Source organism: Elephas maximus, chromosome 7, assembly GCF_024166365.1.
Source record: "Elephas maximus indicus isolate mEleMax1 chromosome 7, mEleMax1 primary haplotype, whole genome shotgun sequence".
NCBI classification, from domain to species: domain Eukaryota; kingdom Metazoa; phylum Chordata; class Mammalia; order Proboscidea; family Elephantidae; genus Elephas; species Elephas maximus.
The window spans coordinates 38,125,925-38,144,225 of record NC_064825.1 but is presented as its reverse complement, the minus strand read 5'-3'; the positions used below and the strand labels follow the sequence as shown (position 1 = coordinate 38,144,225).

Here is an 18,301-nt window from a genome sequence, read left to right as displayed (position 1 = left end):
ACTTAATCTGGGAGGTAGTGTTGGCGGCAGCGAGGTTAGTAAGGATAACCATGTTGTTGTTGTTAGTTGCCATCGAGTTGATTCCGACTCATTGTGACCCCATGTGTGCAGAGTAGGATGGCTCCATAGGGTTTTCAAGGCTACAACGTTTCAGAAGCAGATTGCCAGGCCTGTCTTCTGAGGAGCCTCTGGGTGGGTTTGAAGTGCTAAGCTTCCAACTAGTAGCTGCGTGCTTAATGGTTTATGCTACCCAGGGACTCCATGATAACCATAATGACTACCATTACTTATACCCTTGTTAGGCAGCCCAAAATTTCATATTCATTGTCTAAATTAACCTCCAAACAACCCTAAAGGTAAAAATTAGTATCCCCCATTTTATAGATTAGGGAAGGAGGCTCAAGAATTTAAGTGACCTGCTCCAGGTCACATGTACACATGTGGTAGAGACTAGATATAAAACCAGGTCCTTCTGACTCCAAAATCCATGTTCTTCACCATTTCATTTGTGGCTCTGTTTCCCGGCCTTTTGCCCTTCTAGCCATGTTCACAGTGTAGTAGCGGCATGCACCTTCCATCCTTCCTTAAGCTTTAACCGTAACTCTTCCCCAAAGTCCTGAAGCTCCCTTACTGTTCAGTTCTTGTTCCAGTGTTTCTTACCCTAGAAGTCTTTGAACCTCTGGCATGGCTCCATCTTTTTCCAAATAAAATGTGCTGGGAACAGGGGAGTACAGAAGCCATCAGGAAAGCTGGCAGATGGTGGTTAGGAAGGTGGGCTCTAGGGTCAGATTACCTGGGGCTTGCAACCTTTAAACTACGTGACCTTGAGCAAGTTACTTAACCTCTCTGGGCCTCATGTTCCATCAGTGGTAAAACTGGCATAATAATAGCACCAAAAATCCAAACCCGATGCCTTCAATTCTGAATCATAGTGACCCTATAGGACAGTGTAGAACTGCCCCATAGAGTTTCCAAGGAGCGCCTGGTGGATTTGAACTGGCGACCCTTTGGTTAGCAGCCGTAGCACTTAACCACTATACCACCAGGGTTTCCAAACAGCACCAGCTACCTCAAAAAGTTGTGGTAAGGATCAAATGAAGTAATATATGTAAACTATTCCAACACCAGCCCAGCACTAGTGACTGTTCAATAAATGTTAGCTATATTATAACTGTTATTCTAAAAAATGTATTGGCTTTGAACCAGGGGATCTGGTTCCCAGCTCTACCACTTAGTAACTGTCTTCTGGACTGTGTGTGAAGACATCTAAAATATCCCTCAATGTTTAGGACCCAGTACTGTGTCTGGCACAAAGTAGACACTCACACATCTCTGGCATAAATTTTAAGGAGGAAAAATTTCAATGACTTCTGTAAGCTCTTCCTCTACCAAGCCTCATTGTCTCCATTTGTAAGGGGTGGGGGAGTAGAGACTGTTTCCCAGGGGCTCCCCCCAGGTCAAACATTCATTCCACTGTGTTCCATTCTATTCTCAAGAATCCTTGAGGGGAAGTTTCACATTCCTGCCCTCAGCGATAGGTGTTCTCAGGAGGGGATCAGCAACAAGCGCTTTCCACAAGCCCCTATTTATCTTGGACAATCTGCCCCTCTAGCATCACACTGATTCAGACTTGTCAGGTCCCTTAAAGCCAAACAGCTGACACATTTCAGCAGCTTGTGGCTCTTTTGGATATTAATGGATCCTCGTGTCTGGGGAAAAATGCTACAGTGCCCCCATCACTTAATTTAAAAAGCGATAAAAAAAAAAAAGCGATAAGCTGTTTTTAATTTGCTTTATGTACTAATTCATCACAGCAACTTTTATAAAATGCCATTAAGACTCACACTTTCCACCCAGGGTGCTTTTAACAAGTCCATTAGACAAGTGGAATTAGATGTGAATTACACAACGACTCTGCCATCCCTCCTGTGCCTCTTGCATTTCAATGCGCGTGGCCTGTTGCCAACGGGGGAAATCTAGGAAGGGAAGAGCCAAGCAGCCGCTCATCCTCGTGTTGAGGAACATGGAGGCGAGATACTTTACTGAAATAGTGCTTATTAGGTGCCCAGCATTGTGCTGCTGCTGCTGTTGCTGTCCAGTAGCTGCCGGCTCACGGTGACCCCACGTACAACATAATGAAACACTGCCCAGTCCTGCGCTATCTGCACAATCGTGCTAAGCGCCCTAAATACACTGACTCACTCAGTTTCCTGGGAAGACGGGACAACATATGGGTTACGTGCCAGGCTTTGGAGAAAGAGGCTTGTGCTCGGGTCCTAACTCTGTCATTCCTGGCTGTGACTTTTGGGGCATAATTGTTTAACCCCTTTGAACTCTTCCCTCATGTATGAAATGTGGATTGTGATGGCATTAACTCAAAAGCTTGTTGTGGAGATAAAATGGGAGGATACATGCAAAGTGCTTCACACAGAATGAATTCTACTTTAGTATTATTTCCTTCAATAATTCTGCCACATAAGCATTTTTAGTCTCATAAAGGAAATGAAACTCAAAGAGCTAAAGTGAAAAAAGCTGGTAAGCAGCAGAAGGAGCACTCAAACATGTGTGTCCGACTCAAAAGTTCATGCTCCTGACCTCAGAATTCAGCTTGGAATTCCTGATCAAGGATTTCATGGTTTGATGATCAGACATATAGGACACCATGGACTAGAAAGTGGGAAAGAGGCACGAGAAGTTTATTGAACATGGATTTTCTCATTCAGTTCTCACCACTGCCCTGCAACGCAGTGTCTTAGCCCTGTGTTACAGATGGAGAAATGCAGACTCGGATAATTTAAGCAACAAGTCCAATGTCACACCAGGAATCAAGCAGTGAGGCTGGACTCAAATCCTGCCTGCCTCTGAGGCCTGCGAACATCCCACTGCATCAAGCTGTGTGCTGTTTTCACAAGCCAGTGCTCTCCAACCAAGAAAACCCACACCCTGTACTCAGGCTTTGACTGCAGTAATAGTTAAGGACTGTAGAACATAACAGTACTGCTGATTTCTGTGCTGGTCAGAGGATTGGGTTTTGGCTACATCACTTTAAAAGGAACATGCTAGGCTGGTACAGAGGGAGTGATGAAGGTGTGGAGAGCTCCAGGGACAGAGTCACTTGTCGTTAGGTGCCGTTGAGTCGGTTCCGACCCACAGCAACCCTATGTACCACTGAACGAAACACTGCCCAGTCCCGCTCCATCCTTACAGTTGCTATTATGCTTGAGCCCATTGTTGCAGCCACCATGTCGATCCACCTTGTTCGACATGTCTTCCTCTTTTCCACTGACCCTGTATTTATCAAGCATGATGTCCCTCTCCAGGGACTCATCCCTCCTGACAACACGTCCAAAGTATGTAAGACGCAGTCTCGCCATCCTTGCTTCTAAGGAGCATTCTGGTTTTATTTCTTCCAAGACAGATTTGTTTGTTCTTTTGGCAGCCCATGGTACGTTCATTTTCTTTGCCAACACCACAATTCAAAGGCGTCAATTTTTCTTCTGTTTTCCTTATTTATTGTCTGGCTTTCACATGCATATAATGCAATTGCAAATATCATGGCTTGGGTCAGGTGCACCTCTTCAAGGTGACATCTTTGCTTTTCAACACCTTAAAGAGGTCCTTTGCAGCAGATTTTCCTAATGCAGTGGGTCTTTTTATTTCTTGACTGCTGCTTCCGTGGGTATGGATTGTGGATCCAAGTAAAATGAAATCCTTGACAACTTCAATCTTTTCTCCATTTTTCATGATGTTGTTTAATGGTCCAACTGTGAGGATTTTTGTTTTCTTTATGTTGAGGTGCAATCCATACTGAAGGCTGTGGTCTTTGATCTTCATCAGTAAGTGCTTCAAATCCTTTTCATTTTCAGCAAGCAAGGTTGTGTGATCTGCATAATGCAGGTTGTTAATGAGTCCTCCTCCAATCCTGATGCCCCGTTCTTCTTCATACAGTCCAGGTTCTCAATTGTTTAGGTATGGTGAAGGATACAACCCCGAGACACACGTTTTCTGACTTTAAACCAATCAGTATCCTGTTGTTCTGTCTGAACAACTGCCTCTTGATCTATGAACAGGTTCCTCACGAGCACAATTAAGTGTTCTGGAATTCCCATTCTTTGCAATGTTATCCATAGTTTGTTATGATCCACAGTCAAGTGCCTTTGCATAGTCAATAAAACACAGGTAAACATCCTTCTGGTATTCTCTGCTTTCAGCCAGGATCCATCTGACATCATCAATGATATCCCTGGTTCCACATCCTCTTCTGAAACCAGCCTGAATTTCTGGCAGTTCCCTGTCGATATACTGCTGCAGCCGTTTTTGAATGATCTTCGGCAGAATTTTGCTTGCATGTGATATTAATGATATAGTTCTATAATTTCCACATTCAGTTGGATCACCTTTCTTGGGAATAGGCATAAATATGGATCTCTTCCAGTCAGTTGGCCAGGAAGCTGTCTTCCAAATTTCTTGGCATAGACCAGTGAAGACTTCCATTTGTTGAAACATCTCAATTGATATTCCTTCAATTGCTGGAGTCTTGTTTTTCGCCAATGCCTTCAGTGCAGCTTGGACTTCTTCCTTCGGTACCATCAGTTCCCAATCATATGCTACCTCTTGAAATGGGTGAATATCGACTAATTCTTTTTGGTATAATGACTCTGTTTATTCTTTCCATCTTCTTTTGATGCTTCCTGCTTCATTTAATATTTTCCCTATGGAATCTTTCACTATTGCAACTCAAGGCTTGAATTTTTTCTTCAGTTCTTTCAGCTTGAGAAACACTGAGCATGTTCTTCCCTTTTGATTTTCTAACTTCAGCTCTTTGCATGTGTTATTACAATACTTTACTTTGTCTTCTTGAGCAGCCCTTTGAAATCTTCTGTTCAGTTCTTTTACTTCATTATTTCTTCCTTTTGCTTTAGCTGCTCAATGTTCAAGAGCAAATTTCAGAGTCTCCTTTGACACCCTTATTGGTCTTTTCAATGACCTCGTGCTTTCTTCATATATGATGTCCTTTCACAACTCGTCTGGTCTTCAGTCGTTAGTGTTCAATGTGTCAAATCTATTCCTGAGATGGTCTCTAAATTCATGTGGGATAAAGTCAAGGTTGTAAATTGGCTCTTGCGGACTTTGCTCAGATTTTCTTCAGTTTCAACTTGAGCTTGCATATGAGCAGTTGATGGTATGTTCCACAGTCGGCCCCTGGCCTTGTTCTGACTGATGATATCGAGCTTTTTCTCTTTCCACAGATGTAGTCGATTTGATTCCTGTGTATTCCATCTGGCGAGGTCCATGCATATAGTCACCGTTTATGTTGGTGAAAAAAGGTATTTGCAATGAAGAAGTTGTTCATCTTCCAAAATTCTATCATTCAATCTCTGGCATTATTTCTATCATCAAGGCCATATTTTCCAACTACTGATCCTTCTTGTTTCCAAGTTTTGAATTCCAATCACCAGTAATTATTAATGCATCCCAATTGCATGTTTGATCAATTTCAGACTGCAGAAGCTGATAAAACTCTTTAATTTCTTCATCTTTGGCCGTAGCGGTTGGTGCATAAATTTGAATAATAGTCATACTAACTGGTCTTCCTTGTAGGCATATGGTTATTATCATATCACTGACAGTGTTGCACTTCAGGATAGATCTTGAAATGTTCTTTTTGATGATGAATGCAACACCATTCCTCTTTGATTTTTCATTCCTGGCATAGTAGACTATATGATTGTCCAATCCAAAATGGCCAATACCAGTCCATTTCAGCTCTCTAATGCCTAGGATATCAATGTTTTTGCATTCCATGTCATTTTTGACAACTTCTGATTTTCCTAGATTCATACTTTGTATATTCCATATATTGATTAGTGGATGTTTGCAGCTGTTTCTTCTTATTTTGAGTTGTGCCACATCAGCAAATTAAGGTCCTGAAAGCTTTACTCCAATTTTTTGTCATTAAGGTCCACTCTACTTTGAGGAGGCAGCTCTTCCCCAGTTGTCTTTTGAGTGCCTTCCCACCTGGGGTGCTCATCTTCCAGCACTATATCAGACCATGTTCTGCTGCTATTCATAAGGTTTTCACTGGCTATTTCTTTTTAGGAGTAGACTGCCAGGTCCTTCTTCCTAGTCTTTCTTAATCTAGAAGCTCAGCTGAAACCTGTCCGCCATGGGTGACCCTGCTGGTATCTGAATACTGGTGGCATAGCTTCCAGCATCACAGCAACACACAAGCCCTGACAGTAGGACAAAAGGACAAACTGACAGACACGTGGGGGACAGGGTCACTAGGAACAGGGAAAATTTTACTTGATGTGTCTCATGGTTATGGAGTATTTGATAGGCAGAACAATTCCCCCCTCCAAAAATTTCCGTACTTTATTTCCCAGAACCTATGACTATGAGACCTTATATGGCAAAAAGAGATTTAGAGATACAATTAATGTTAAGGACCTTGAGGTAAGGAGATTACCCTGGGTTATCTGGGTGGGCCTAATCTAATCACACGAGTCCTTAAAGGTGGAAGAGGAAGGCAGAATAGTAGGTTCTGTTTCTACCACAAAATGAGACTGACTCAATTGCTATTACTAGATTTGAAGGTACCAAAACAAACAAAAACAAAAACTCCCAAAACAGACCCACTGATGTTGAGTCATTTCTGACTCATAGCAACCGTATAAGATGGAGTACAACTGCTCTCATAGGCTTTCCAAGGAGCAGCTGGTGGATTTGACTGAACTGCCAAACGTTTGGTTAGCAGCTATATCTTTTAACCACTGCACAACCAGGACTCTCAGATTTGAAGACAGAGAAAGGTAATATGTTATTGCCTGCCCACTGCTGTCAAGTTGATTCCGACTCATAGTGACCCTATAGGACAGAGTGGAACTGCCTCAGAGGGTTTCCAAGGAGTGCCTGGTGGATTTGAACTGCTGACCCTTTGGTTAGCAGCCATAGCTCTTAACCACTATGCTACCATGGTTTCCTATGTTACCACAGCAATAGAAAACTAATACAGAGGACAAGAAGCAGAATGACTTAATAGAGGGCAGGTAGAAGGCAAAAGGCACCTGTTTGATGATCTTGTCAAAATTTTTTTTATAATAAAAACAACTACTCAACAATAATAACAACCTATTGAGTGCCAGTTAATGGCCAGGCTATATGCAAAGTAGGCTCCCTGGGTGGCCGTGAATGGTTTGTGTTCAACTGCTAACCTGAAGGTTGGCAGTTCGAACCCACCCAGTGGTGCTGTGGAAGAAAGCCCTGGCAATCTGCTTCCATAAAGATTACAGCCAAGAAAACCCCATGGAGCAGTTCTACTCTGTAACACATGAGGTTACCATGGGTAGGAATCAACTTGAGAGCAATGGGTTTGTTTATGTGCAAAGTACCTCTGCTTTACATAATTTCATCTTATTGGGTCTCTGTAAATATCTTGAAATCTAGGTATGATTATTTCTACTTTATACATAAGGAATTTAGGCTTTAATTTCTTGCGTATATACTTCATCTAATTTTCACAAAAAAACCTATGAGATTAATGTTACTGTCCCTATTTTCAAATGAGGAAGCTGTGACAAAGAAACAGTAGCCTTTCCTTCTCTGAAGTCGCAGAGCACTCTGCTTGCACCTTCTCTTGGGAAGCCTACAAGTCCTAGTCTGGAATGGGAATATGTCACCCCTCTTCTACTAGACCAGAAGCTCCTGAAGGTCAGGAGCTCCCAGGTCTAGTCTCAACACAGCCTTTGAAGATGTATTTGTGAATGAATAAATGAACCAGCAAATTACTTCCTTCTGCTCTAAGAACTTGTTTAGGCTGGAGAGGCCTTTGCTTCCATGACACCTTTAAGACCCCCCCCATCCCCCACAAGTTGAGTGCTTTGACTCACTTTCCTTAGTCTCTTGAAGTTGAGGCCTTCTGCTTGACTACAGGAGACCTGGTTCTTACCTTTCTATGCAGCAGGAAAAGGAACAAAAGCAGCGGAAGATAAAATCTGCTTTCTGCTCCATCCCACTGTGCCTAGCTTGAACTGGTCATTCAGTGTTTCATATTGTTAAGGTAAGTGGCTGTGTATAGCACAAAAAGGATAGACTGTGAGTGGAGGGACACACATTCACGTCAGTCCATCTCCTTCTAGCAGAGTGTCCTTCAGTAAATCAGTACAGCAATCTGAGCCTGAGTTTATGTATCAAATGGGGTTAATCATCCCTACATTTGCAGAGATTCAGTGAGATGACAAGTAAAGCATTTAGTACAATGGCTGGCAACCAATAATTTCTTTACTTCACCCATTCCCTACTCTAGAGTTGAGTGAAGTAAGGGAAATATGATATGGCATCTTTTAAATGTGATATAAAAATACATATGTACTCAAAACCTTTTCCCAGCAGGGTGATGCGGGGAAGGCTGCTGGATTTTATGCTCAAAACCACCTGAATTTTACTTGCTCTTATTTTAAAAATGAGAATTTCCCCCCTGTTTTCTTAAAAACATTAGTTCACCCACTCATTTAATAAATAAGTGTTTTAGACATAAGAAAGGCAGTCTGAAAGTGGCAGGAACCCTGGGTGGAGTTAGAACAGCAGGAGTCTAGTTCTAGCTTCAACATAACCTCACTGCATGGTAAGTTACTTCACCTCTTTGGACTTTAGTTTCCATATAGTTGACTATTTTAAAAATAACAAACTCTCTAAGGTATATTTCAGTTGTCACGTTTTATGCCTTTGATTTGAAGAATGCTTTGAATACTTGCCATGAGGCTGGTATTAATGTATGTCTCATAGAGTAGTATCTGGTCTGTATCATCTTCTCCATCACTCCCGGTACTCCTTCTCCCCCGACCCCCAACCCTCACTGGGAGTTAAGTGTCCTTCCCAAATATTCCTAAATCACACCGTACGTTGTTATTGTTGTTTGTATGCTGTGGAGTTGATTCCAACTTACGGCGACCCTACAGGACAGAGTAGAACTGCCCCATTGGGTTTCCAAGAAGTGGCTGGTAGATTCCAACTGAAGACCTTTTGTTTAGCAGCCAAACTCTTAACCGCTGCACCACCAGGGCTCCAAATCACACTCTATGGTGATTTTAACCTTTGCAAATTCTAGTTTGTACAAGTGTGCGGATGGGTTTGGCGGATGGAGAAAGCTCATATCCTCCCTCTCTCCAAGGTCTATCTCATAGCAGATGCTCAATAAAAGCAGGGCTTTAACAGGTTCTTCCCAGTTCAGTCATGGCTGATAAAGCAAAACTGGAACAGACCCGAATTTTTATACTTTGGACGATCTGGAGTCATAACTGGAATGGGAAAAATTACAGGTCAAAACCCTGGAACAGGAGACTCAGAAGAGGTACAGTGAGCCCTTTCAGGAGCCTGACACATGAGACTGCATTATCGGCAGGGCTGGGGAGAGAGACACACATTCAAAGTGGCACAATGGCTGCCACCTTTGAGTGGGGCACCACTGTGTCCGACTTTGCTCAAAATCAAGAGCAAGAGATCTGGTTTCTATGCAATGCGTAAGCTGCCCTTTTTTTTTTGTCTCTTTTTCCTGTGAAGGCATGGACAGTTTAAAACAACAGAGAAGGGAGTCCCAGTAGTGTCCCATATAGGCTTCCCTGTCTTTCTTCGGAAATGATAAACATACCTGTGGCATTCCTGTCCCCAAGTAAGAACACACTCATCCCAGAGAAGAGAAACATGCAGCTTTGTATCAAACACTTCTTATATCTCCTTGAGGAATCGTAACATGGAAATGTCATCGTGTCCAAACTGATTGAGGTCTGGCATGGCTACTTACTTCCCTATCCGTTTCAATAATGCAGTGTCCTCAGTGAAGAGGATGGCTAAATCTACCAACAAACCAGTCTTAACTGTTGGGAGCATGATGTTGTTGTTGTTAGCTGCTGTCAAGTTGGTCCTCAATTCATGGTGACCCCATGCACAATGGAACAAAATACTGCCTTGTCCTGCATTATCGCCAAGATCGGTTATGGATCAGACCATTGTGATTGACAGGGTTTTCACTGGCTGATATCAGAAGTAGGTCACCAAGCCTTTCTTCCTAGCCTCTGTCCACTGAAACCTGTTCAGCATCATAGCAACACGCAAGCCTCCAGTGACAGATGGGTAGTGGCCGCACATGAGGTATATTAGCTGTGACTCAAACCCGAAGTGCCGACCTTTTGGTTAGCACATAACCACTATGTCACCAGGGCCTCTGAAAGCAGATTAGCCTCTGTCAATTCCTGATGAGAGGCCACTGACCTAGATGCCATTGTTTATTGAATGATTACTGAGTACATGGTAGGCCCTACAATGTACCAGGTATGTTCTAGGTATTTTACAAATATTGTGATCTTAAACAATATCTCCTAAAATGCAGGTATCATTATGCTGCAGAACACGTCTTTAAAGCTGATAAAAAGCAAAGATGTCACTTTGAGGACTAAGGTGCACCTGACCCAAGCCATGGTATTTTCGATTACCTCATATATGCATGTGAAAGCTGGACAGTTAAAAGGATGACTGAAGACTTGATGCCTTTGAATTTATGGTGTTGGTGAAGAATATTGAATATACCATGATCTGCCAAAAGAACGAACAAATCTGTCTTGGAAGAAGTACAGCGGAATGCTCCTTAGAAGTAAGGATGGCGAGGCTTCATCTCACTTACTTTGAACAGGTTATCAGGAGGCACCAATCTCTACAGGAGGACAGTATGCTTGGTAAAGTAGACGGTCAGCGGAAAAGGGGAAGACCCTCAATGAGATGGATACAGTGGCTGCAACAATGGGCTCAAGCATAGCAACAATTGTGAGGATGGTGCAGGAACAGGCAGTGTTTCATTCTGTCGTACATAGGGTCACTGTGAGCTAGAATCAACTTGACAGCACATAACAACAACAACGACAATTTACAGAAGGGTAAATTCATTGCATGGCATAGGCTATGGTATCAGATAAGTTATGCCATTTAATCATTAATTACCCTATAAGACAGGCACTGTACTATTTAAAGAGATTCTTCTCATCACGTTAGACTGTTTCTCCCTGTTAGTAGGGGTTCAAGAAAATGTCAGTTTTCACTGTACCCAAGGAATTGGGCAATCACTGTCATGACTGGAGATGGGACTAATTGGGTACCAACCCGAAGTCCTCACAGCTTGGGCCTCCCTGCAGCTGTGGCATTTTGATTATAATCAGGGAAGAAACACTCTCTAGGGACAATCACTCTCCCTCTCTCTCTCTCTGTATCTCCCCTGAGTCTCCAGGGCTTCTGATTCCCTGAGGGGCACAGTGTGAGCAGGTTTTACATATCTGGAGGCCCTGCGTGTTGATCATTTTAGGCAATTCATCATCAGAGTCTCCAGAGACCGGGGCCCACTCCAGCCAGCATTCTCTTTGAGGGTGTTCTAGCAGCCTGTCAGATTGGTTTACACTCCAGTGCCGAGTGACAGGTCCCCATGTGAGGGGAGCAGAGGCAAATTTGGAACCTGCCCAAAGGCAGAGCTTGCTGGACCACACACGGCAAATGGTACTTCAGGTTTTAGGGTTGGGTGAGGCTATCAAGATTAATCATCTTGAAATCATTGACTTTTTTTCCCCAGTGTCTTCAACTGGCTACTCAAAAATGAAATATGGGAAAAGGAACATAGCTGAGATGAACAGCCTATGTTTTATGACATTTCCACAAGCATTTATTTTTTGCATGTGTATCAGGCAATCGTATCTCATTAACGGAGATATTTTTGAGAGCAGCTGACATAGCCTCTACTGCAGTCTTTTATTCTTAATCTGAGCTAAAAATGTAGATCAAGCTTTGATCTTCACATTTCAGGATCTTATTGCCACTAGTTAGTAAGTTTGCAGTGGAGAAAAGAAGAAATATCTTGATATGAATTTCATTATCAATGATGCACAATTATCATTTAAACATTTAAATTTATATATGGAAGATACATGAAGACAGTCCTGTGTTCAAATATTGGCGTTACCATTTAAGAAGCTGTATGATTTTCAATAAATTATATCTCTGTACCTCAGTTTCTGAATGTACAAAATGAAGGAAAAGACTCCCTGTCCAACAGGGTCCTTATGAGAATCACGTATGCTAGAGAATTTAGAAGTTCCAGTGGTACAATAGTTAAGCATTCAGTTGCTAACTGAAATGTTGGTGGTTAGAACCCAACCAGCAGCTCTGCAGGGAAAAAATTTGTCAATCTGTTTCTGTAAAGATCACAGCCAAGAAAACCCTATGGGGCAGTTCTACTCTGTCACATGGGTCACTACCAGTTGGAATCGACTTCAGGGCACTCAACAATAACAGAGCTTTTAGAACTAGCAGGTGCTCAATATTTGTTAACTGAGTCCAAAATCTCAATTGTTTTCTTTTAAATCCCACCCCCTGGTCCTAGTGCTGTTTTCATTGGTGCCACGAACAAGGTGAGCCTACCTCCTTTTCCAAGAATACTTTTTTAGGTGTTTATTGCCTGACAAATGCAATGCTATCGACTGCCACTGTGTCTGGCTCGGAGGAAGTGCTGGACAAAGTTCATGTTTCTCCTGAGCATACGACAAAATGTGAGGAAGATAAGCAAGAATATTTGACGTGACTGCCCTAAACCCTTAGTACCATCATGGTGGTTTCTCGGTGTCAGTAATGAAATTCAGAGACCACAAAGATAGACTGTTGGACAGTCACTTAGGCTCCCCTCATTATGAGCTTGGGCTTTTTTTTTTTTGTCTATGACTTATTCAGAAAACTGGGTAAAAGCTGCAAGGATAGGTCGTAGCAGGAATTAAAAAACATTCACCTCAAAATTCCAATATACTTATAAAGGCTACCGTATCACCTACTGAATGAGGGTAGGTGGAGAGGACAGAAGATGATTCCTTACACACCAAAGTAAAAACAATGAGTTGAGAATGTAATCTAACTTCCACACATGGAAATGAGGTGATATGCATTTAAATATTAAATATGATATTATTTATGGAGTATATACTATGTGTTAAGCCTATTATTTCCTGGGGACTCAGAAGTGTACAATAGGCTTGCTTTCCGCTCTTATAGGACTTAACATTTAGTTGAAATATATAGGTAAGGAGGTGTATTCACTCAGTCACTCACTTATGCATTCATTACGCAAATATTTATTGAACATCTGCTGTGTGCCAGTGATGATTCTAAGAGCTTGGGACTTCTCTGCGAATGAGAATAGAAAAATCCCTGCTTTCATGGAGCTTACATTCTAGTGAGAGGAGATGGCTAAAACACAATAAACATAGCAAATAAGCAAATAGTGTAATAGGTTAGGACTTGACAATTGCTATGGAAAAAGCTAAAAACAGAGGAGGATAGGAAGGAGCAGGATTTTTGGAGAGGATGGGGTGTGGTGGTGATGAAGCCGCCATTTTTAAAGGCAGTAGTCAAGGTAGGATTTATTGTGAAAGAGTCATCTGAGGCAAGGCTTGGAGGAGAGGAGGAAGTTTGCCATATAGATGTTGGAGGAAAATGTTCCAAAAAGAGGGAACAGCTAGGGCTAAAGGCCCTAAATACAGTTTTAAATCTGTGTGATAGGTGTCATACTAGAAATTAGCACAGGGCACTACATGATCCGAGACGGGGAACATCAGCCTCGGTAAGGTGCTCAGGAAGGAGTTGATGAATGAAGGACTGATTACCCCACATCTACTAGCTTAGAGATGATAGCACAGTTGCCTACTTCATCCAACTCAGTGGGCTTATCCTTCAGGCATTCTCCTCGTGGGAGTCCCCTCTGTAATAGAGTCATCACATATTCCTGAAGGCTCAGCCTCCTTCCCACAGATTCTCCCCCTTCCAATCTCTGGTTGGAAGCGTACATATGAGCCAGGCCATGTGTGTTTTCAACTGCCGCATATGCATGTGAAAGCTGGGCAAAGAATACCTTTCTTTCTTCTCTCAGACATACTCTACCTGAGTGTATAAAAGTGCTGATGGAATTTTTTGGCTAAGAAGTTTTTTAACAGAAATATTGACTGGATATAAAGAAATAAATACAAAACCATTCTACAAATTGCAATACATTCTTTAAAACTCAGTACTTTCTCTGGGAACCCATCAGAGCCTATCCAGAGAGGGCTATCCCTTTCCTTCTTCATGCCACCTTGCTACCTTGTAAATGGCCTTATTCTTGCAATCAGGAGACTACATTTTAGTTGGTTTGGCTATCTTCCTTCCAAGCCTCCTCGGTTCCATGAGGGTTAGGAGAATGTCTAACTCATCCCTGTATCCCTCCCATGCACAACAACTAGCACTCACAAAACAAGGCTAAGTTGAACTGAATTGATTTCAGAACCCAAGGGTGTGATCTTGGGAAAATGACTTCATCTTATTGGGTCTCCTGCAGTTTCTTCATCTGTAAAATGGGGTTAAAAATATTTTATCTCATCAGTTCTAAGATGCACCCTTTTTTATTTTAATATTCTTGAAATCAGGATGTATCTTATCTTCGGCGCCAGCATTTTTAGTTGACAGCATTTTTTCGTTCTTGGTGATACATATGGTGCATCTTACAATCAATGAAAGTCTAGAGTCAATGAAACATGGCAAGAACCGTCTCATAGGCTGTTGTGAGAATTAATGGGTTATGAATGAAAAGCCCCATCAGAACCTGGCATAAAAATATATATATGTGTGTGTATTTCTGTGTGCGTGGTTTAAAGAAGTCAGGAAAGGTATGCATCGGGGTTGTATTCTTTCACCATACTTATTCAGTCTGCATGCTGAGCAAATAATCCAAGAAGCTGGACTATATGAAGAAGAACGGGGCATCGGGATTAGAGGAAGACTCATTAACAACCTGCATTATGCAGATGACACAACCTTGCTTGCTAAAAGCCAAGAGGACTTGAAGCACTTACTGATGAAGATCAAAGACTACAGCCTTCAGTATGGATTATACCTAAACATAAAGAAAACAAAAATCCTCACAACTGGACCAGTAAGCCACATCACGATAAATGGAGAAAAGATTGAGGTTGTCAAGGATTTCGTTTTACTTGGATCCACAATCCACACCCATGAAAGCAGCAGTCAAGAAATCAAAAGACACACTGCATTGGGCAAATCTGCTGCAAAAGACCTCTTTAAAGTGTTGAAAAGCAAAGGTGTCACTTTCAGGACTAAGGCGCACTTGACCAAAACCATGGTGTTTTCAACTGCCGCATATGCATGTGAAAGCTGGGCAATGAATACAGAAGAAGAATTCAGGCAGTTGACGTCCAGAAGAATGTTGAATATACCATGGACTGCTAAAAGAACCAACAAATCTGTCTTGGAAGAAGTACAGCTAGAGTGCTCCTTGGAAGTGAGGATGGCCAGTCTTCATCTCACATACTTTGGACATGTTATCAGGAGGGATCAGTCCCTACGGAAGGACATCATGTTTGGTAGAATAGAGGGTCAATGAAGAAGAGGAAGACCCTCAATAAGATGGATTGACACAGTGGCTGCAACAACGGGCTCAAGCATGACAACGATCATGATGATGGTGCAGGAACGGGCAGTGTTTCATTCTGTTGTACACAGGGTTGCTATGAGTTGCAACTGATTTGATGGTATGTAACAAGGAAAAAAAAATTTTTTTTTTTTTTTTTTAACAACAACGTTTGCTTCTGAAGCTCCTTGTCATGTATTGAATTATGTCCCCTCAAAAATGTGTACATCAACTTGGTTAGGCCATGATTCCCAGTATTGTATGGTTATCCTCCATTTTGTGATTGTAATTTTATGTTGTGAGGATTAGGGTGGGATTGTAATGCCACCCCTACTCAGGTTACCTCCCTGATCCAAGGTAAAGGGAGTTTCCCTGGGATGTGGCCTGCACCACCTTTTATCTCTCAAGAGATAAAAAGGAAAGGGAAACAAGCAGAGAGTTGGGGACCTCATACCACTAAGAAAGCAGCACCAGGAGCATAGCACGTCCTTTGGACCCAGGGTCCCCATGCCTAAGAAGCTCCTCGACCAGGGGAAGACTGAGGACAAGGACTTTCTTCCAGAGCCAACAGAGAAAAAGCCTTCTGCTGGAGCTGCCACCCTGAATTTGGACTTGTAACCTAATAGACTGTGAGAGAATAAATTTCTCTTTGTTAAAGCCATGCACTTGTAGTATTTCTGTTATGGCAGCACTAGATGACTAAGACACTCCTGTTGTGTTATTATATATTGTGGGTCACATAGGGTCCCCCCATCTTCTTCTGGTACACATTTTTTGCAAGCCTCTGTAATAGTCTCTGCTCAGCAATTGTTCAAAAGTGCTGACAGGATGAATGCTATGCTGCGGCCTGACTTGCTCAGGAAGAATCCTGTCCAGCAGTTCTGCTTAATTGAATGAAATGTCTGTAGAAAATGCTTTTAGCTTTTGCCAATAGTTCAGGAATTTAGGGACAGGAGAATGATCCAAGGATACAGTTGTAGGTGTTTATGTGAATATTATTAGTATTTTATTCCAATAGCACAATGTTTTAGCTTTAGTGCTAAAGTTTCCAAGCTGTGGCATTTTCTGTGCACTGAGCATAAGTCATCACTCATTTATTTATTTATTTATTTATTAAGCAACAAGATAATGGAAAATGTTAGCCAGTCCTGAGGGCACTCACTTTCCAGTTCTGCCATTTATTTGTTTTGTGCCTGTGGGCAAGGTCTTTAAATTCCCCGTTTCCTATTCTGTAAATTAAAAAATAATTCCTACCTAATAGACATTGTTGACATTAAGTGACGTAACATGTAAAACTCCTGTAGCATGGTGCCTGGTGCATAGATACATGGAAAATTCTAAGAATGATATGTATGGGCATAGAAACTCTGCTACAACTCAAGTTTTATGGGCCACAGGAATGATGTAGCCCCAATTTGCATTTACATCAATATCAATCTATTTCACATTTAGCTAACCCTGCTAAGTACCAGGACTAGTGGTTCTGTTGGCAGAAAACGCTAGAGGGGGGCTTGGCGTAGAAAATGTTTCATGTGGATGGAGTGACTGGGCAATGGGCCTTGCTCTTTGCAAATGCTGCCCTCCTTCCATTTGGTAATGTGACTGGATAGTCTTGTGGGAATGCTTTAAACCAGTCAATGCACTGTAACTTCTAGGTGCCTGAGTCCATCTTTCATTCCTGAAACCGTATTCACTGAATGCCTGTTATGTAACAGGCATCATCCTAGGTATTGGGGATACAGTAAAAACCTGTTGCCCTCAAGTCAATTCTGACTCATAGTGACACTACAGGACAGAGTAGAACTGCTCTGTATGGTTTTCAGGGCTGTATATCTTTACTGAAGCAGACTGCCACATCTTTCTTCCACAGAACAGCTGGTAGGTTCAAACCACCCATCTTTCAGTTATCAGCCAAGCACTTAACCACTGCGCCACCAGGGCTTCTCCAGGATACAGTGGTGAACAAGAAAGACAAGGTTTCTGCCCTCATGTAGTGTAGAGGGGAGACAGCTATAGAAGAAATAATTACCAGTATATTTTAAGAAGAAAATGGGCAAATAATCCTTGAAAATATAGGACAGAGAGAAACAGAACTTACCCCCAGGGAAAACAGGTCAGGAAGGCTTCCAGGGGAAGGTGCTGTCGAGTCTAAGACCTGCAGGACGGGCAGGTGTAGAAAGAGGGAATGGCACATGAGGAGACGCTGAAGTGGGAAATGGCTGGCAGTGAATCTGAAGGAAGATCCATGTCCTGGAAAGCCCAAGATGAGACCAAAGAGGGAAGGAGAGGGTAGGTCACAGAGGGTCCTGTATGTCTTGTGAAGAAGACTTTCTCATCCTCAGGGCAATGAACAGCAGTTGGAGGATTTTAAACAGGAAAGTGAGATGATCAGATTTGCACTGAAAACAAATCTTTCTGGCTGTGAATTGGAGAATGGATTGGAAAGCAATGGATTGGGCAAATCAGATGCTGAGACCCCAGGTAGTAGGTTGTGGCAGTAATCCAAATGATGGTGTGATGAGGGTGGTGGCAGTGGGGTGAACAGAAGTTCTAGATATTTTCTCTGGCCGGTATCTGTCTCCTTCTCTCTCACCATAAAAAGTGCAAAGTTTTTGAGCTTTTATTACCAGAATAAACTTTTTTTTTTTTTTTTTTAAGAAAGCTTCTAGAATCATAACAATAAAACCTTTGATTGAGGACAGGGAGGGAGTACAGAACTTCTGGCCTCTCTTCCATCCCAGCTCCACAGCGGCCCCAAGACCCCTGAAAAGAAACCTAGAGCTCATTAAATTTGATCATGAAAACCTTCAGGCTAGTACA

General features: G+C 42.2%; 1 protein-coding gene across 19 annotated transcripts in view; it reads right to left on the bottom strand.

The window, feature by feature from the left end:
- Positions 1–18,301, bottom strand: part of DLG2 (discs large MAGUK scaffold protein 2) — a 2,175,949-nt gene that overhangs the window by 75,710 nt on the left and 2,081,938 nt on the right. The window lies entirely within an intron of this gene.